Raw genomic sequence first — 19,206 nt, 5'->3', positions numbered from 1 at the left:
GCGCGCGGCACTTTCCCCCCCGCCCGGTGCAGTGGCGGCGGCTCCGACCGGGAGAGAAGCGCGGGGCTGCCTGGGGCTGGTGCTGCAGGAACTGTCCAGCCCCGCCCGGGGCGCGTCAACGTGCCGCACTGTCACGCCGTGAGTGGCAGGGGCTGGGCTCCACCGCCAGCCCTGCCCGGCTCCTTACCCCGTCCCCCAGGCTAGCCCTGAGCCCCCGTTCCTCTCCCGGCTCCTTACCCCGTCCCTCACCGCCCCCTGGATTCCTTCCCCCCTGGATTCCTCCCCCCCATCCCCTCACCGCCCCCTGGATTCCTCCCCCCCATCCCCTCACCGCCCCCTGGATTCCTTCTCCCCCATCACCCCGGCTCCTTACCCCGTCCCCCAGGCTAGCCCTGAGCCCCCTTTCCTCTCCCGGCTCCTTACCCCGTCCCTCACCGCCCCCTGGATTCCTTCCCCCCGGCTCCTTACCCCACCCCTCACCACCCCCTGGATTCCTTCCCCCCCCATCCCCTCACCGCCCCCTAGATTCCTTCCCCCCCAGCCCCCCGGCTCCTTACCCCGTCCCTCACCGCCCCCTGGATTCCTTCTCCCCGGCTCCTTACTCCACCCCTCACCACCCCCTGGATTCCTTCCCCCCCCATCCCCTCACCGCCCCCTGGATTCCTTCCCCCCCATCCCCTCACCGCCCCCTGGATTCCTTCCCCCCCAGCCCCCCGGCTCCTTACCCCACCCCTCACCGCCCCTGGATTCCTCCCCCCCCAGCCCTGCCCGGCTCCTTACCCCGTCCCCCAGGCTAGCCCTGAGCCCCCGTTCCTCTCCCGGCTCCTTACCCCACCCCTCACCGCCCCCTAGATTCCTTCCCCCCCAGCCCCCCGGCTCCTTACCCCGTCCCTCACCACCCCTGGATTCCTTCCCCCCCATCCCCCCGGCTCCTTACCCCACCCCTCACCGCCCCCTGGATTCCTTCTCCCCCATCCCCCCGGCTCCTTACCCCACCCCTCACCGCTCCATGGATTCCTCCCCCCCATCACCCCGACTCCTTACCCCACCCCTCACCACCCCCTGGATTCCTTCTCCCCCATCCCCCCGGCTCCTTACCCCACCCCTCACCGCTCCATGGATTCCTCCCCCCCATCACCCCGGCTCCTTACCCCACCCCTCACCACCCCCTGGATTCCTTCTCCCCCAGCCCCCCGGCTCCTTACCCCACCCCTCACCGCCCCCTGGATTCCTTCTCCCCCAGCCCCCCGGCTCCTTACCCCACCCCTCACCGCCCCCTGGATTCCTTCTCCCCCAGCCCCCCGGCTCCTTACCCCACCCCTCACCGCCCCCTGGATTCCTTCCCCCCGGCTCCTTCCCCCACCCCTCACCGCCCCCTGGATTCCTTCCCCCCGGCTCCTTACCCACCCCTCACCGCCCCCTGGATTCTTTCCCCGCCCATCCCCTCACCGCCCCCTAGATTCCATCCCCCCGGCTCCTTCCCCCCGATCCCCTCACCGCCCCCTAGATTCCATCCCCCTGGCTCCTTACCCCACCCCTCACCGCCCCCTGGATTCCTTCCCCCCCATAACCCCGGCTCCTTACCCCACCCCTCACCGCCCCCTAGATTCCATCCCCCCAGCTCCTTTCCCCGTCCCTCACTGCCCCCTGGATTCCTTCCCCCCCATAACCCCGGCTCCTTACCCCACCCCTCACCGCCCCCTGGATTCCTTCCCCTCCCCATCCCCACGGCTCCTTACCCCGTCCCCCAGGCTAGCCCTGAACCCCCGTTCCTCTCCCGGCTTCTTACCCCACCCCTCACCACCCCCTGGATTCCTCCCCCCCATCCCCTCACCGCCCCCTGGATTCCTTCTCCCCCATCACCCCGGCTCCTTACCCCACCCCTCACCGCCCCCTGGATTCGTGCTCCCCATAACCCCGGCTCCTTACCCCACCCCTCACCGCCCCCTGGATTCCTTCCCCGCCCATCCCCTCACCGCCCCCTAGATTCCATCCCCCCGGCTCCTTACCCCGTCCCTCACTGCCCCCTGGATTCCTTCTCCCCCATAACCCCGGCTCCTTACCCCATCCCTCACCGCCCCCTGGATTCCTTCTCCCCCATCACCCCGGCTCCTTACCCCACCCCTCACCGCCCCCTGGATTCCTTCCCCGCCCATCCCCTCACCGCCCCCTGGATTCCTTCCCCCCCCCATCCCCATGGCTCCTTACCCCGTCCCCCAGGGTAGCCCTGAACCCCCGTTCCTCTCCTGGCTTCTTACCCCACCCCTCACCGCCCCCTGGATTCCTTCCCTGCCCATCCCCTCACCGCCCCCTAGATTCCATCCCCCCGGCTCCTTACCTAGGGAGGTGGTGGAATCTCCTTCCTTGGAGGTTTTTAAGGCCCGGATTGACAGAGCCCTGGCTGGGATGATTTAGTTGGGAATTGGTCCTGCTTTGAGCAGGGGGTTGGACTAGATACCTCTTGAGGTCCCTTCCAACTCTGATATTCTATGATTCTATGATCCCATGAACTGCTCTGCTCTACGAGCTGTTCCATTTACTGACCTGTGAGCCGCTCCAGCCATCTCAACAAATGGCTCCGCTCACTGACCTGTGAGCTCCACCAGCCGCTTAGCAATATAGCTTCAGGCTCCCCCAGTATTTAACACAGCCTCAGTGATCTCAGCTCTTAATAACTTTAGCTCTTTTGTGACTTCAGCTCATAGTAGGGGAGCCCCAGTGCTAGTGTGCCATTGGCCCAAAGTGAATTCAGCTCAGCAGCCTGTAACTAGACTCCTAATGGAATCAAAGTTCACTGTGACATTCAACAGTGGAGAGAGAAGGTAGTGCAATTAGCGCACCAGACACCCAAAAAGGGCCCCACCCTATCAGATACACCTACCTACCCCCAGCCTCTCTCAATTCATTGGGCTGTGGAACCCAGGTCCCTTGTCTAACAAGTGCTACTTAATTACTGGTGAGTCCCTCTGTCATACAACAGTTCCACTGGCCTTGATTCACAGAATCAGGGTAACAAAACTTTATTCTTCCTACCCCAATAACAGAGAAAACTGGGGATCCCACACCAGCCAAAGTAACCACTTTGAGTTGCTGTTGTTTCATGCCAGGCGAGTGGGTGTGCCTATGCAAATAAGATCAGCCCCTGAAGTTCTTTTCCACACTCGCCATAATTCCCCACCAGATGTCAGGGTGGAGCTCATCCGGACTCTGCTTACACAAGAGTTAAGGGCTGTAGGAATTTTGTTTCCAGTTTGGTGGCTCAGAGCCAGCCCCACTTCCCGGTTTCCTCCCATTTCTGGGAAAGGGGCAGCTCAGCCTTTTGTTTTCAGTTTGTAGGAGCACAGGATCCAAATCAGTTTCTGAGACTGTCACAAAGCTCCCTGTGAATCAGCTGGGGCTGTTTGAGTGATGAAAGATTCCCCATTTCCTGGACCTTCGAAACTCATTCACCCCCAGCCGCCTCCTGCTTCCCACCAGAGCCCCAGGCCAGTGGTGCCAGAACCATGGGATGGGGGGCAGGGAGACATAGCCCTCCCACTTTTTGAAAGTGGACCTGTCCACTTTTTGACAGGGCAGACCCCGCCCCCTTCCCCTCTTCTTCTCCCCGAGGCCCCTCCACCCCACACCCTGGCCAGGCAAGCAGGAAGCCCAGGGAGCTGTGGGGAGCTGCAGCGAGCCCGCCATCTGCCCGGAGTGTGGGGGGCTGAGATTCCAGACTGGCTCCCCACAGCTGCATGCACAGCTGTCCTGGACCCAGCTCCGGCCAGGGGTCGGGCCTCGAAGCCACAGTCTGGCCACGGTAAGAGCCACACGCAGGGTGGCTGTGAGGAACTGTGAGGAGCTGCAGATTGCAGACTGTCCTCTTGCCCCAGATAGGTGGGGAGCCTAGAGGATGGGGAAATAGGCCAGGGGCTGCTCTCAGCCACCCCCACACACACTCTGGGCAGGTGGAGGGTCCACTGCAGCGCCCCACAGCTGCGTGCCTGGCTCTTATCATGGCTGGGCTGTGGATGTGAGCCCCCTGCCCCAGCCAGAGCCAGGTCAGACAGAGCTGCACGGGCAGTGTGGGGGCACCTGCTCTGGGTGGGGGATCTGGAGCACAGGCAGGGGGCTGCCTGCCTTCACCTTCACCTCAAGGGGGTTCTCCTGCACTTTTGGGAGGGCTCTGGTGCCCTTGCCCCGGCTGAGGATGGAGGGGGCTGGCTGCAGCCAGGGAGTCTGGGCAGCTGGAGCCGGTGCTCACGCCGCCTGCCAACCTGGCACTCTGGGGCTAGGAGGGGCTGTGCTGCCGACCTACCCAGCACACTGTGCCCGCCAGGCACTCTGGAGCTGGGGGAAGGCCCCTTGGCTCCGGTGGGGGAAAGGGGTGGAAGGGGCAGGGCCCCAGACAGAAGGGGAGGGCCAGCCGGGGTTAGACTACCCATGCTCACCGGTCACACTCTGCCCATGATAACTTCCCAGACATTGAGATCACGCACAATCCAACAGGATATTAATGTCCAACAGAGCAAGAGTTTTAAAATGATACCTCACAAGGCAGACTTAGTACAAAACACATCCTAGTGATATGTCAGCGGTGATTATGGAGTTCCTGAGTCCTGCTTTGAGGCACAGAGTGTCACACCTTGCATTAACAAGAATCCCTTTGGACCTCACTAGAGGTCTGTGCAACATAAGAACGGCCAGACTGGGTCAGACCAAAGGTCCATCTATCCCGACAGTGGCCAGTGCCAGGGGCCACAGAGGGAATGAACAGAACAGGGAATCATCAAGTGATCCATCCCCTGCTGCACATTCCTAGGGTGACCAGACATCTCGATAAGCACTGGGCCACAGTAGTGAATTGGGAGAGGGAGCTGTTTGTGTCGTTACAAGCGCAGTGGGGCCTTATCTCTGTCAAGTTATGAACCCAAACAACAACTGTGGATAAAACAAACACCATCAAAGATTCCAGCAAAATTGTCTGATTTTATGGATAGTGTGATGGGGTTGCACTCCTCTCTCACGTGCACCCCTTGGCTGTCTGCACACTCTCTCTCTCTCGGTTTGTGGTGGGTCTTCAGTGAGTCAGCCCTCCAGCCAAGTCCACAGTCAGTATGTGATATAAGACAACCCCCTTCCCAGATGTAAGTCCAACAGGGGACCTATCCCAGTGCTCTCTGCAGCCTAATCTCTGGGCTTGCTCCTCAATCAGTCCAGCAGCAGCTATCATAGTACCCTGGTTTGAACTGTCTCAGCCGCTTGTAACGATGCTGGTTCTGGCGGGACCCAGCTGAGAGTGCCAATTCAGGACAAATTGCTAAAACAGAGCATTAGACACTCCAGGTTCCCAGTATCACCACCAGTGCAACTCGTTATGGGGACAAATGGTTATGAAAACCAATACCCCAATAAAAAGAAAAAGGTTCTCTCGATCCCAAAAGGACCAAGCCCCAGACCCAGGTCAATATACAAATCAGATCTTACCCACAAATCACACTGTTGCCAATCCTTTAGAATCTAAAATCTAAAGGTTTATTCATTAAAAAAAAAAAAAAGATATAGATGAGAGCTAGAATTGGTTAAATGAAATCAATTATGTACAGTAATGGCAAAGTTCATAGTTCAGGCTTGTAGCAGTGATGGAATAGACGGCTGGTTTAAATCAAGTCTCTGGAACATCCCCAGCTGGGATGGGTCCTTCAGTCCTTTGTTCAGCGCTTCAGTTTGTAGCAAAGTTCCTCCAGAGGTATGAAGCAGGATTGAAGACAAGATGGAGATGAGGCATCAGCCTTTTATAGTCTTTTGCAGGTGTAAGATCACCTCTTTGTTCTTACTGTGGAAAATTACAGCAAAATGGAGTCTGGAGTCACATGGACAAGTGCCTACATACTTTGCTGAGTTACAGGGCATATCTGCCTACTCTCACTGGGTCAATTGTATAGGTGATGGTTCTTATTGGGCCATCAAGCAGGCTAGGCAGAGCTGGCACCGACTTTTCTGGGATGTACCTATCTCATAGAGCTGGAAGGGACCCTTATAGGTCATGAAATCCAGCCCCCTGCTTTCACTAGCAGGGCCAAGTACTGATTTTGTCCCAGATCCCTAAATGGCCCCCTTGAGGATTGAACTCACAACCCTAGAATTAGCAGGCCAATGCTCAAACCACTGAGCTATCCCCCCCCCCCATGTCACCTAGAAGCATAGCATAAGTTTGAAATACAGACAGTATAGAGTCAATATTCATAACTTCAACTACAAAAATGTTACACACATATAGACACCATAATTATAACCAGCAAACCATAGCCTGGTCTTAGACACCTTATATGACCCCCCTTTACATAAGATTTGGTGCACTACAGGACTTTGGTTGCAACCATGTTCTATATGGTCCCAGTTCAAATCAATACCATGACACTCCTTCTGGGCTCTCTTGAATTCTCCCTGCTAGTCAAGCACTCCTGTCCCTAGTTTGGGGCTATGTCCCCCCAGGGCTCTCTCCTGGGTCTCTCCTTGCCTCACAGGGACTTTCTGGCCCCAGCTGTTCATCTGGGTCACTAAAGAAGTTCTGCTCCCCCTCTGGGGCATATCAAAGTCCAGGCCACTTTCCCAGGGGCTAGTGGGGAGGGACCCAGGCCTGCCCTCCACTCCTGGTCCCAGCCCAAGAACCCCATCGAGAGCAGCCATCCACCATGTCCCTTTAAATAAACTTGGCTGCTGCTACAATTCCTGGGCCACTTCCCCACAGCTTCGGTTCATTCTTGAGCCTTATCACAAGGTCTTTTCCTGGTGGAATCCCAGCAGCCAGCCCAGAGCACCATTCCCTCTCCTCCAGCTTTAGCAAAGAACTGAATTTGCTCTGGCCCTGAAGCTCTTCTTATACTAGCCTGCTGAGCCCTGATTGGCTGCTTCCCACAGAGCCACTCTAGGCAGCTTGGAGGACATGTCTACTGCCCTGTTCTGGATCTCCTTTATCTCCCAGAGATGGCTGGTTGTGGTCTCCTTGTGCCCACTGGGCAGAATTTCTTCTTCTATTAACCTTTTCCATTTTCCTTATTTTTCTTACAGTTGCTTTTTAACAAATTATATTTGGTTTGAACTCATTGAAGGGATCAGTGGGTCAGGGAGGCATCCAGGGTGGAGAGAGCACCCCAGAGTGGGGACACCGTAGCCCCTGTCCTGAATGACCACAACAAGACTGGTGGTTTTCCGGGTTCCCCCACACACACTCTGATCTCTGGGGTACAGATATGGGAACCTGCATGAAATACCCTCTAATCTTATATTCTACCAGCTTAGGTTAAAATTTCCCCAAGGCACAAATTTCTTTCCTTGTCCTTGGATGGTATTGCTACCACTACCAAGTGATTTACACAAAAATTCAGGGAAGGGTCACTTGGAATCCCTATTCTCCCCCCCCCCCCCCCCCGCAAAATATCCCTCCAAGACAAAGAGGGAGCACAACCAAAACCTTCTCCCCTACCCTGATTGAAAGTATCTCCTTTCCTCATTGGTTCTTCTGGTCAAGTGCCAACTATGTTATTTGAACTATTTAACCCCTTACTGGTAAGGCAATTTAGTGCAGCTGCCAAGGAGGGATTTTATACTTTCCTTCCCTCTCTATTTATGGCAGGGGTGAAGACTGTTAGAAGGCTTTAGAGAAAACAAAAAGAAGTTTATTAACTACAAAAGATAGTTTTAAAGTGATTATAAGGGATAGCAAACAGATCAAAGCAATTTATTGAGAATATAAAACAAACACACAAACTAAGCTTAATACTCTAAAGAAACTGGTTACAAGTTTGTTAGGGTTGGTTCTGCTTTGAGCAGGGTTCGACTAGATGACCTCCAGAGGACTCTTCCAACCCTAATCTTCTATGATTCTATGAACAGGAACGGAAAGGAGGGAAATAACAATAGAGCCTTAACCTAACATACACACAAGCAAGCACAGGAAGTGGTAACTGGATACCTTCTACCTTACCTTCTCCGTAGACGACGCTGCTGGATGATTGATTCCTAGCTCAGCTGCATCAGACGACTCCTCCAAAAAAGAATGTTGATGATGAATTTCAAGTGAGTGTTCCTGTCATGAACATGGGGAAGGGTATCTGTGAAGGGGGAAGTTCTGGTGAGTGTCCCTGTCATGAATAGGGGGAAGGTATCAATGACTGGAAGGTAGCTAATGTAACACCAATATTTAAAAAGGGCTCTAGAGGTGATCCCGGCAATTACAGACTGGTAAGTCTAATGTCAGTATCGGGCAAATTAGTTTAAACAACAGTAAAGAATAAAATTGTCAGACACATAGAAGAACAGAAATTGTTGGGCAAAAGTCAACCTGCCACCGCTCCTCTCGTTCATATTGTGCTTTTCTGTAGTCAGTCATTGACTGCCTCCACGTATTCTGTTGTGCTCTTTCAGCGTGGGAGGACATCTGGAGCGCCGAGAACATATCATCCCAAGTCTGCCGTTTTCTCCTTCTAATCTTCGCTAGCCTCTGCGAAGGAGAAACATTTGCAGCTGGTGGAGGAGAAGGGAGAGGTGGTTAAAAAAGACATTTTAGAGAACAATGGGTACACTCTTTCACGTTAAATTTTGCTGTTCACATTACACAGCACATGTGCTTTCGTTACAAGGTCGCATTTTTCCTCTTATATTGAGGGCCTGCCGGTTTGGTATGAGAGATCACTCACGCAGTGCCAGGCAACAGATTTCGGCTTGCAGGCAGCCATGGTAAGCCACGGTCTTTTGGCTTTATTAACCTTCTTAACATGTGGGAATGGTTTCAAACAGTAGCGCCCTCATTTCCCATATCAAGCACCCGTTGGGTTGGCCATTTAAAATGGGTTTGCAATGTAAAAGGAGGGGCTGCGGTTTCCGGGTTAACATGCAGCACAAACCCAACTACCAACCCCACACACACCCAATTCTCTGGGATGATCACTTCACCCCCTCCCCCCACCGCGTGGCTAACAGCGGGGAACATTTCTGTTCAGCCGAGCAGGAACGGGCACCTCTGAATGTCCCCTTAATAAAATCACCCCATTTCAACCAGGTGACCGTGAATTATATCACTCTCCTGAGGATAACAAAGAGCAATAAGGAATGGATGTTGTCTGCATGCCAGCAAACACTGGGACCATACGCTGCCATGCTTTGTTATGCAATGATTCCAGACTACATGCTACTGGCCTGGCATGGTAAAGTGTCCTACCATGGCGGACGGGATAAGGCAGACCTCCCCAGAAACCTTTTGCAAAGGCTTTGGGAGTACATCCAGGAGAGCTTTATGGAGATGTCCCTGGAGGATTTCCGCTCCATCCACATACACGTTAACAGACTTTTCCAGTAGCTGTACTGGGCACGATTGCCAGGGCAAATTAATCATTAATCATTAAACACGCTTGCTTTTAAACCATGTGTAATATTTATAAAGGTACACTCACCAGAGGTCCCTTGTGTGCCCTCAGGGTCTGGGAGCACGCCTTGGGTGAGTTTGGGGGTTACTGGTTCTAGGTCCAGGGTGATAAACATATCCTGGCTGTTGGGGAAACCGGTTTCTCCGCTTCCTTGCTGCTGTGAGCTATCTACATTATCTTCATCCTCATCTTCCTCCTACCCCGAACCCGCTTCCCTGTGTGTTTCTCCATTGATGGAGTCAAAGCACACGGTTGGGGTAGTGGTGGCTGCACCCACTAGCATCGCATGCAGCTCTGCATAGAAGCAGCATGTTTGCGCTCTGCCCCGGATCTTCCGTTTGCCTCTCTGGCTTTGTGGTAGGCTTGCCTTAGCTCCTTAATTTTCACGCGGCACTGCTGTGTGTCCCTGTAATGGCCTCGGTCCTTCATGGCCTTGGAGATCTTTTCTAATATTTTGCCATTTCGTTTACTGCTACGGAGTTCAGCTAGCACTGATTCATCTCCCCATATGGCGAGCAGATCCCGTACCTCCCGTTCGGTCCATGATGGAGCTCTTTTGCGATCCTGGGACACCATCATGGTTACCTGTGCTGATGAGCTCTGCGTGGTCACCTGTGCTCTCCACGCTGGGCAAACAGGAAATGAAATTCAAAAGTTTGCGGGGCTTTTCCTGTCTAACTAGTCAGTGCATCTGAGTTGAGAGTGCTGTCCAGAGCGGTCACAATGAAGCACTGTGGGATAGCTCCCGGAGGCCAATAACGTCGAATTCCGTCCATACTACGCCAATTCCAACCCGCTAAGGCTGATTTTAGCGCTAATCCCCTCATCAGAGGTGGAGTAAAGAAACCGGTTTAAATGGCCCTTGAAGTCGAAAAAAAGGACTTCGTCGTGTGAACGTGTCCAGGCTTAATTCGATTTAACGCTGCTAAATTTGACCTAAACTCGTAGTGTAGACCAGGCCTAAGAGGGTTTAACAGGCTGCCCTGGGGAGAAGAGGAAATTCAATTGCTGAGGATGGGATTAACAGGCTAAATGGTAGGGGGCTGTTGGCCCCTTACTGAAACTTAGTCTTGGGATTTTTTGATCCGGCCCTCTCCCGGCACCAGAAGAAAGGAAAAGGGCCAAAGACGAATCAGGAACCTGAGACTGAGACTTCCCGGGTTAATGTGGAGAGGACAACACTCCAGATCAGCCCAATACACACAGCAGACAGACCAATGAGAGAGTCAGGGGCTCGGGGTCCTGTCCTCTGTGTGAGCTGGGGCTGGCTGAGGCAGGGCAGGTCAGAGCTAAGGGGACAGCAGCAGGTCGAACCAGGCTAGAGACAGAGCAGCAGCGCTGAGCGAGAGGAGCCGGAGCCGGGGTAGTGCAGACCAGCCACACCCACAGGGAGCCAGGGCGGAGCTGCAGGGGAGCTGTGGGGCCATACCAGGATAGCAGATGCTGGCCCTGCCACACGTAATCCTGCAGCTGAGTGTGGTGAGCAATTGAAAAGAGCAAGGGGGGGGACATGACCCCGATGAGGGGGGCAGTGCTGGGGAGAAGGGCCTTGCCCCCATCGCCTGAGGTCATGAGGGCACCGCCAGAATAGGGTCTGACCCACGGTGTCACCACAGCACAGCCAGGGCCTGGGAGGGAGGAGGAACAGGCTGTGAACTTCCTTTATCTCCCAGAGATGGCTGGTTGTGATGTCCTCGTGCCCACAGGGCGGGATTTCTTCTTCTATTAACCTTTTCCATTTTCCTTATTTTTCTTACAGTTGCTGTTTAACAAATTGTATTTGGTTTGAACTTATTGCAGGGATCAGTGGGTCAGGGAGGCATCCTGTGCAGAGGGAGTACCCCAGAGTGTGGACACCCTAGCTCCTGTCCAGAATGACCACAACAAGACTGTGGGTGAAGATTGTTAGGGGGCTTTAGAGAAAACAAAAGCAAGTGTATTAACTACAAAAGATAGTGATTATAAGGGATCACAGATCAAAGCAGTTTATTGAGCAAATAAAGCAAACACACAAACTAAGCTTAATACTCTAAAGAAATGGGTTACAAGTTTGTTGGAGTTGGTCCTGCTTTGGGCATGGTTTCGACTAGATGACCTCCTGAGGTCTCTTCCAACACTAATCTTTTATGATTCTATGAAGTAGTAATTTCTCACCTTGAATGTTGTTTTAGGCAGATTGCAGAAGTTCTTAAGATAAGCTGTTCTTGCTTACCCCTTAAAACTCCAGGTATTTCTTTCACAGGCCAGACACATTTTCCAGTGTGGGTTCAGTACATCCCCCTTCCCCCATCCTTGTTTCTTATATGTTTTCAGCAGTCATCCTCGGTAGGGATTCTGTGAAGAATGAACCTTGATTAACTCACTTCCCTGCCTTAAATAGGATTTACATATGGAGGCAACTCTGTTTTCCAGTGTGGTTCCCCTCCCCTCAGTGGAAAAATATTAGTAGTCAAAGATGGAGTCCAGTACCAGGTGATTTGATCACATGACCCTGCAATACCAAAGCAGCCATGAGTCCAAGGATGTCTGAAGCATCCCAGGATGCTTCTTAGGAAGGTGGGAGATTAGTACCTTCAAAGACCTATTGTTCTCCCTAATGGTTCATTGTCTGTTCCCAGCTAACCAGCCAGACTGATTGCATTCTGTCTGGTGGGCATTCCCAAGGTGTAAACACTTTTGTAGTACAGATGTAGAGTCAATCTTCCTAACTTTAGATACAAAAACGATACATGCATACAAATAGAATAACCATGGTCAGTAAATCATGACCTTTCCAATGACATCTCACAAGACTCATCTTGCATAAAATCCATTATGCTTGTGACACAAGCATATCATAACATTACTATGAAAAAGATGGGAAGCAGTGTCACAGGTCCAATCCCCTCCCTCCCCTGTGCCAGAACAGATGCTCCCAGCTGGGCCAATTAAGGGGGCAGGACTGCACTTGGGGCTATCCAGCTCCAAGAGGGCACATCTACACTGCAGTGTAAACCTGCGTTTGTGGAAGGGAAGGATACAGGGTCTGATGGGTTAGAGAAGGGAAGGTTGGAAGTTCAATCTCCTGGTTTCTATTCCTGTCTCTGGGAGGGGAGTGATTACATGTGGGGAACATGGGGGTCTGGAAATAGAACCCAGAAGTCCTGAATCCTAACCTTGGGCTTAATCCAATCTGCCGCACCCTTAAAGTGAGTCTGATTTCTATTTGCATTGGTTTTATTGCCCAGCAGAAGGGATGGAGATGAGAGGTGATTTTGTCAGTAGCAGGAACAGTGTGCACACCTGCCTGTATGTGGCAATAGCAGGAGAAGGGATGGAAAGATAAAACTAAATACATTTGGAGCTTTTCAGGGTCTTTATTACACACCAGAGCAAATACCTGATTCATATATAAGATAAGAGGGAAAGAGAGACTGAGAGATAAAGACATCTCCTCTGCTCCTTTCCAGTGACGATCACTCTTTAAGGTCCCCAGGAGCACTCGGTAAGAATTTCTCCCCTGGTCTGCACCTTGTTCACTTGTTCTCTAACATTGATGAGTTGCCGCTAATTGTTTGAAGACATTTGATGGATTCAGTCACTGGGACCCCCTTGGGACCTCCGTCAGCACTGACAAAGAGATAGCATATCAGCCCACTGCAGTATAATACTGTGATGAAGTGGGGGGTTTCTTGTTTTCTGTGGGGTTTCAATGGTTTGCATGCAGAGGGGGTGGGACTCAGTTTCCCTGGGTGTTACTGGTTTAACGAGGTGGTGGGAGAGGGAGTTTGTTGTTACAGAGGACCGGAGAGGGAACTTGGAACCCCAGCCAATGGCCTGGAGGATGGAGACCTCAGCGACTGGTGACCTGGCGACCTGGAGACCCAGCTCAGGAGTTGCAGCCGGTTCTGGCCAGTGGGAGGACAATGGGCTGCAGAGTGAGAACCCAGTGACCTAACCAGCCGGTTCCAGCCAGAGGACAGAAGCGAGGAGAGGAGGCCCCAGTTTACGACCCTGTTTACCTGGAGAGAAGACAATGGACAGAGGCGGGGCTTGAGGCCGGGGATCTCAGATGCCCAGCTGGGAAGCAGGGGGGCTCTGGGCTGGAGAGGGGGAGTAGGCAGAGCCCAACTGGATGCAAGGAAGACTTGGATGTGCTGGGCTGAGGGAGGCCAGGCCTGAGGGTCAGAGAGTTTCCTGTGCTGTGTTCACCTCTCAATAAACCCTCCTGTTTTGTGCTGGCTGAGAGTCACTCCGGTCTAGAGAACAGGCTTGCATCAACCCCTTCAGGGGTGGAGGCCCCGGGGGTCCAGAGCGAGGGGACTCCCTGAGGGGGCCCACGGGCAGAGACAGATGTGCTAAGGCTCAGAGAGGTGCGGCTCCAGGAGGTGGAGGGGGCCTGACTCCGAGAGAGAGTGGACCCCCAAGAAGGGCTGTCGCACTGAAAGGGGCACCCCCCACGGACCGCACGGGGCCAAGAGTGGGCACGATCTGTGAGTCCATGACAAATACAAACACTGAAATCAGCTCAGCTCTGGGAAGACATCTAAATGGACTTGCCTCAGCCGCCCCCTCTTCCCCATGGGACCTGAACCCCAGATAAATCCATCTTACTCTGTATAGAGATATGCACAGCTACTTGCCCCCTCCCCCCGGTAACAATTATTTACACTGGGTTTATTAATAAACAAAAGTGCTTTTATTAAGTATAAAAAGTAGGATTTAAGTGGTCATAAGAGATAGCAGACTGAACAAAGCAGGTTACTAAGCAAAATAAAACACAACACGCAACCAAAACTAGATTCGCTAAAAACGTGTTACATGTAATATCTTACCCAACAGTTGTTCTTATGATCACTTCCACAGCCTAGACTCACTTCCAGTCTGGGCTCCACCCTTTCCCCCTGTTCAGTGTTAGTTGTTTCCAGTAGACACCCTGGGTGGTAAGCAGGGGTGTCCTGATGACTGGCAGCAGGCCATTGTTTGGCTTCCCACCCTGATATAGGCTCTGCAAGAGGTGGGAATCCTTTGTGCTCAGTTTAAACTTCTCCTCTGCTCTTGTAGAAAAAAAAAGCACCCAAGATGGATTCCAGCATCAGGTGACAGTCTCAGGCTTTCACAGCGCCCCTCCTAGCCCCTCCTCATGGGCTTACAGGAAAAACAAGTCCATTTAGACTTCATTGTTTTCTTGACAATGGGCCATTAAGATCCTGAAGTACCCTTCATGGCCCTCACTTAGCATGACTACATAAATAACACAGGTTTATACTTCATATTCCTAACTTGAGCTACACAACGATACATGCATATAAATGAGAAAATCATATTCAGTAGAGTACAACTTTTCCAAGAATATCTCAAAGGAGGCATTTTGCATAAAGCATATCCCAGTTATGTCATATTCATATTCATAAGTCTATTTTCATAAAGCGTATGGAATGCCCTGTCACAGACATATTGCAAAGTAGCAGCTGAAGTGTATCTAAGACACTCCCACAAGCAAAATCTGCCCGAGTTTCTATGATCATAAGAAACATGTAGACATAATTTGTTAAAGCATTTATGGAATGAAGATTTGCCAGTAAGCTTGCCCTTATGGCAAAGTCCTATAGAACTGAGTACAAAACCGTCAACTTCTTATTGGTTTTGTGGTCATTTTATACAATTTTTACAGGGAGTTGCCAAATTTCTGCCTATGTAACCTTAACTCTGCCCACTTCTTATGTAGCTCTAGAAGACATACCCGTATTCATTCTAATTGAATGAGCATGCAAGAAATAGAAATGTAGCAACAGCAGGAGGACCAAGGCAACCCGAATACTATCCAATCTGAGACCCAACCTACGTACATGGGACAGCTAGCCCCTCCCACCTCTCAGACCACTGTGGCTACACTTCAGCTTTCAGCACACCAGCTCAATCAAAGGGTATGTCTACTCAAGCTGAAAATGACACCCTCCCTCTCAACTATAGACATATCCACGGGAACAGCTGGTAGCACCACCTGGTTTGGGTGCCTAACACTTTACATGATAAGACCCTATTTTCAGTTGCTTATACCTTTGCCAAACTTTAAGCATTCAAGATGAAGTTTCTTGGAAAGTTTCAGTTCAGAGTGGCTCTGGCCATTTCCCAGAGCAAAACTAATACGTTTTTCCATATGAAGAATTCCTACTACGGTTTCATTGAGAATTGCTAGTATCCCCAAGCTTTGGGGCAGGGAACACAACACCTGAGCTTTGGCGGGTTGACATGCCAGGGACATGACTTGGCCATCTTAGTGAAAGCCCTCCCCAGTCTGGCCAACTTAAGTTCTTCCCACTGCACACATGCACCCCCCCCCCCCAAAAAAAATTCCTGTTTGCAGATATGCAGCACAGTCGACACGTTTGGCAGCTAAATTCTCTCAAGACTGTCTGTATTGAGGATGCTCCAACCCAGCGCTGAGCAGGACTTTTTCTGCAACTGCTTCTCACAGCTGGCACTGGGACACAGAGGGGTGGAGAGACGGGACTAAGAGATGCTGGAGAGGACTGCTATGCTCCAGAACTTGTAATGGGATTTAAGGTTCCCATGTCTCAACATTCCTCTTTTATCAGCAACTATCATTGAAATCCACTGGCAAAGTGCATCTCTCATGCCCCTCACCCTCCCTGTGCAGATACATATTGATGATAAAGCCTTAAATTACAAGATCAATTTTTTTATGTAGAGCCTTAGAATTTCCCAAGTTGTGCACCAAGATACCCAGAAGGAGCTCCGGAAGACGGCAGGAGCAGAGTAACTCACATGCACAACAGCCATTATAAATCAAGCTGTCCAGGGCAGGACCTGGATTCCAGTACATGGATGGTTCTCAGGTTCTATGACCACAGAATGTCACCGTAAGCCCCCAGTTGGTCTGATGGAGAAGTGGTGGCATTAGGCACCTGCAACCCATGCAATTGCCAGGAGTCCCCAGGCAGCAAGCAGTCCCCTGAAAGCCACATCTGCCCTGCTAGCATTGGGTGCTCAGTACTGCCTGGGGCTCAAAAGGGAGTCCCCGCACAGTGTGACCTCGCGGATCATTCCCGGAGTTGTGAGGGCACCATCTTTAGGTAGCTAGTCAGGGAGGTTGTTTGGGGGACCCCCACCCACTCCCTGAATTCTGTCCTCTGGCCGGAGGTGAGGGTTTGGTGATTTTATAACCTGCTACCTATTAAACCTGCAGAGGGACTGACCACCTTATACCCACGTGTGAGTCCTTTGGGCTGTCCTGAACCCAGTCAGCCAGATCACTAACTTCTGCACGGAAAGTATCGTGGTCATCACGGGCCCCTACAAAATACACGTGCCAATGGGACACTAAAACTTTACATTTACTATCTCAGGTCACATGACTGGGGAAATTCATGGGTAGTGCTTGACCCTGCTCTGTTAGATTTATCGCCTGTTTAACAGAATTACTGTGTTGAAGATAGTGTAGGTGTTTGTGTTATTTATTGGGCGGCTCCAACTCTCTGGCAAGTAAGTGGGGGTTACCCTGGGGTTAGAATTTTCCTCCAGCACTGCCCTGGTGACCCTGCCAGGAAGGAGCGTGGGGGGTAGAAACACCACCAAATAAATTCATACTGGAAGAGAATAAGGAAGTTACACCCTGCTGAGTGGGATTCAGAAGAACCTCGGCCTGGCCAGCAGAACCTGTAAGCAGATTGGCATTAAAGGAGGCAACTGGGTGGAGAGGGGGCGCTACACCAGCAGAGGTGGGTCACACTTCCTGTATCGAAGCTGGGGATCCTGTGCAAATGTGGGTGCAGTCCTGCTGTGGTGGGGGAGGTGAGGGAGTCTCCAAGGCTGGCCTTATCATGAGGTGAACTGAAGCGGCCACCTCAGGTGCCAGACGGGAGGGTGGGGGGGCGCCACTAGGACCCAGAGTGTAGAAAATTGGGTCTGCTGCGGGTGCCTATGTATTCTCTCTGCTCTAGATGCACAGAGATGGTGGAGTGCTGGGCTGGAGGAAGGAGGGCACAAGAGACATAACAGGCAGGCAGGAGAAAAGGTGAGAGGGAATAACAGAAAGCAGCAGGAGCTGCAGGGAGAGAGAAGTGGAGGAGCCTCTTGTGTACCTCTCCAGCACCCCCAGGAGCCTGGACTGATTCACACCAGCTTCTTAGGGAGCTTCCTGTTTCCTGCTGCTTCCCTGAACCCACCTGAGGAGAACAGGCAGTCAACTGAAGTAGTAGGAGCCAATTAGGCCCTTAAGACGCTGATATCTTCCCACACTCAGGCCCTGCTACCAGCCTGCTTATTTGTCCCCTTCAACTGAGTGTTCAGAGCCACTGTAGCTGGCACAGACCAGCAGTCATGAGTGAAAGAAGAAAATGCCACTCTGGGGCAGCATTCAGAAAAAGAAAGAAAGCAAAGGAAGCTTTTCTATCTCAGCAGGAAGGAGCTCTCCTGAGATACACAGACACAAATGTTCACGCTGAGCCTTCCGGCCCCAGTGAGGATGGGAGTGGTGCCTGATCGTCCAGTTAGTCAGAGGGCAGGTGACCTGGCAGCTACTGCAGCATCCATATCTCCATCTCAAATGATGTAACCAGGCACATCCCTGAAGAAAAGTGTAGATCAGAGAAGAGTGTGGTGGAGTCTAGATGATCCAGGACTGTGGACCCACTTGAGCAGTAGCCTGAGGGACTTCCTTGTACTGCAGGGGCCACAGCAAGTGAAAAACTTCATATTCCACAAAGACAATGAAAATAAAAGTTTCCATCCAACACATTACTGGCGTCAAATCCCCAATGGTGACAAAGTGGAGAGGCCATGGCTTAAAGTACTCAAAAACCCAGAATGCTGCATACTGTGTTTGTTGCAAACTCTTCCAGTCTAATGTTCCAGCCACATTGGGTACTACAGGAACGAAGGACTGGAAAAATCTGGCTAGAAATCTGACATGCCATGAGAAGGCAGTGTTAGGCCCAAAAACCGAAAAACATGTTTATCTCGGCTTCTGCTTGTTATCCCAGTAAAGATGCTTATCTCAGTTCTCACTGTCGTTTCCCATGCATGAAGCTGCACGTATACAGGATGTATAGAAGATATATGGAAAAGGGGAGGGGGTTGGACGGACCCTGGGAAAGGAATGTGAAGGACGGGAAGCTAAACAGATGTATCCTGATTACTCCTAGAACTGAATTTAAACAATGCATAGGTTAGCAGAATTTAGACACGCTAAGTTGTTTGTCTCTCTGTATAAAAGAAGCCCAGTTGTGCTTGTAAGGTGTGTTCCTCCCTCTGGCATGAGTCGAGGGGGACACCCGCTCAGCTGACTGATCAATAAAGAACTTGAAGCCGTCTTCTCGACTCCCGTGCCTCCTTGGGGTAATTGGGCAGCTCCAGGGGGAAACGAGCCCATTTGGCTAACAGCAGCAAATCACCAGAGAGCATGCCATAGGTGGAAAGAACTTGAGATGAGACTCAGGTTAAAGGCCGCCATAGATGATCAGCATCAAGAGAAGATTGGATCAGAGTCTCTTTACTTGCAAAATGTTCTGAAAAGGCTCATTGCCATTGTGAGAATGTTTGCTACCCAAAACCTAGCACTGCGTGGCACTTCAGATCAGCTGTATGTGCCAAACAATGGAAACTTCCTTAATATTGTGGAGCTGATGGCTGAGTTTGATGCTGTACTCCAGGAGCATCTAAGAAGAGTCACCACCCAAGAAATGTACACACACCACTACCTTGGAAAAACAATTCAAAATGAGATCAATTCTGAGGACAGGACAAGAAGCAACGGGCTTAAATTGCAGAATGGGAGGTTTAGATTGAACATTAGGAAAAA

The 19,206-nt window shown here is 51.7% G+C and overlaps 1 long non-coding RNA gene across 1 annotated transcript; it reads left to right on the top strand.

Annotated features, from left to right (window-relative positions):
* The first annotated feature begins 3,662 nt into the window (after window positions 1-3,662).
* Window positions 3,663-9,341, top strand: LOC128827548 (uncharacterized). Its single transcript, XR_008442978.1, has 4 exons — window positions 3,663-3,799; window positions 7,978-8,058; window positions 8,647-8,718; window positions 9,041-9,341. It is a non-coding gene; the product is annotated as an uncharacterized LOC128827548 (long non-coding RNA).
* Window positions 9,342-19,206: the final 9,865 nt, after the last annotated feature.

This window comes from Malaclemys terrapin, chromosome 21, assembly GCF_027887155.1.
Source record: "Malaclemys terrapin pileata isolate rMalTer1 chromosome 21, rMalTer1.hap1, whole genome shotgun sequence".
NCBI classification, from domain to species: Eukaryota; Metazoa; Chordata; order Testudines; family Emydidae; genus Malaclemys; species Malaclemys terrapin.
The sequence above is the reverse complement of the archived record's forward strand: the minus strand, read 5'-3'. Positions and strand labels throughout refer to the sequence as shown.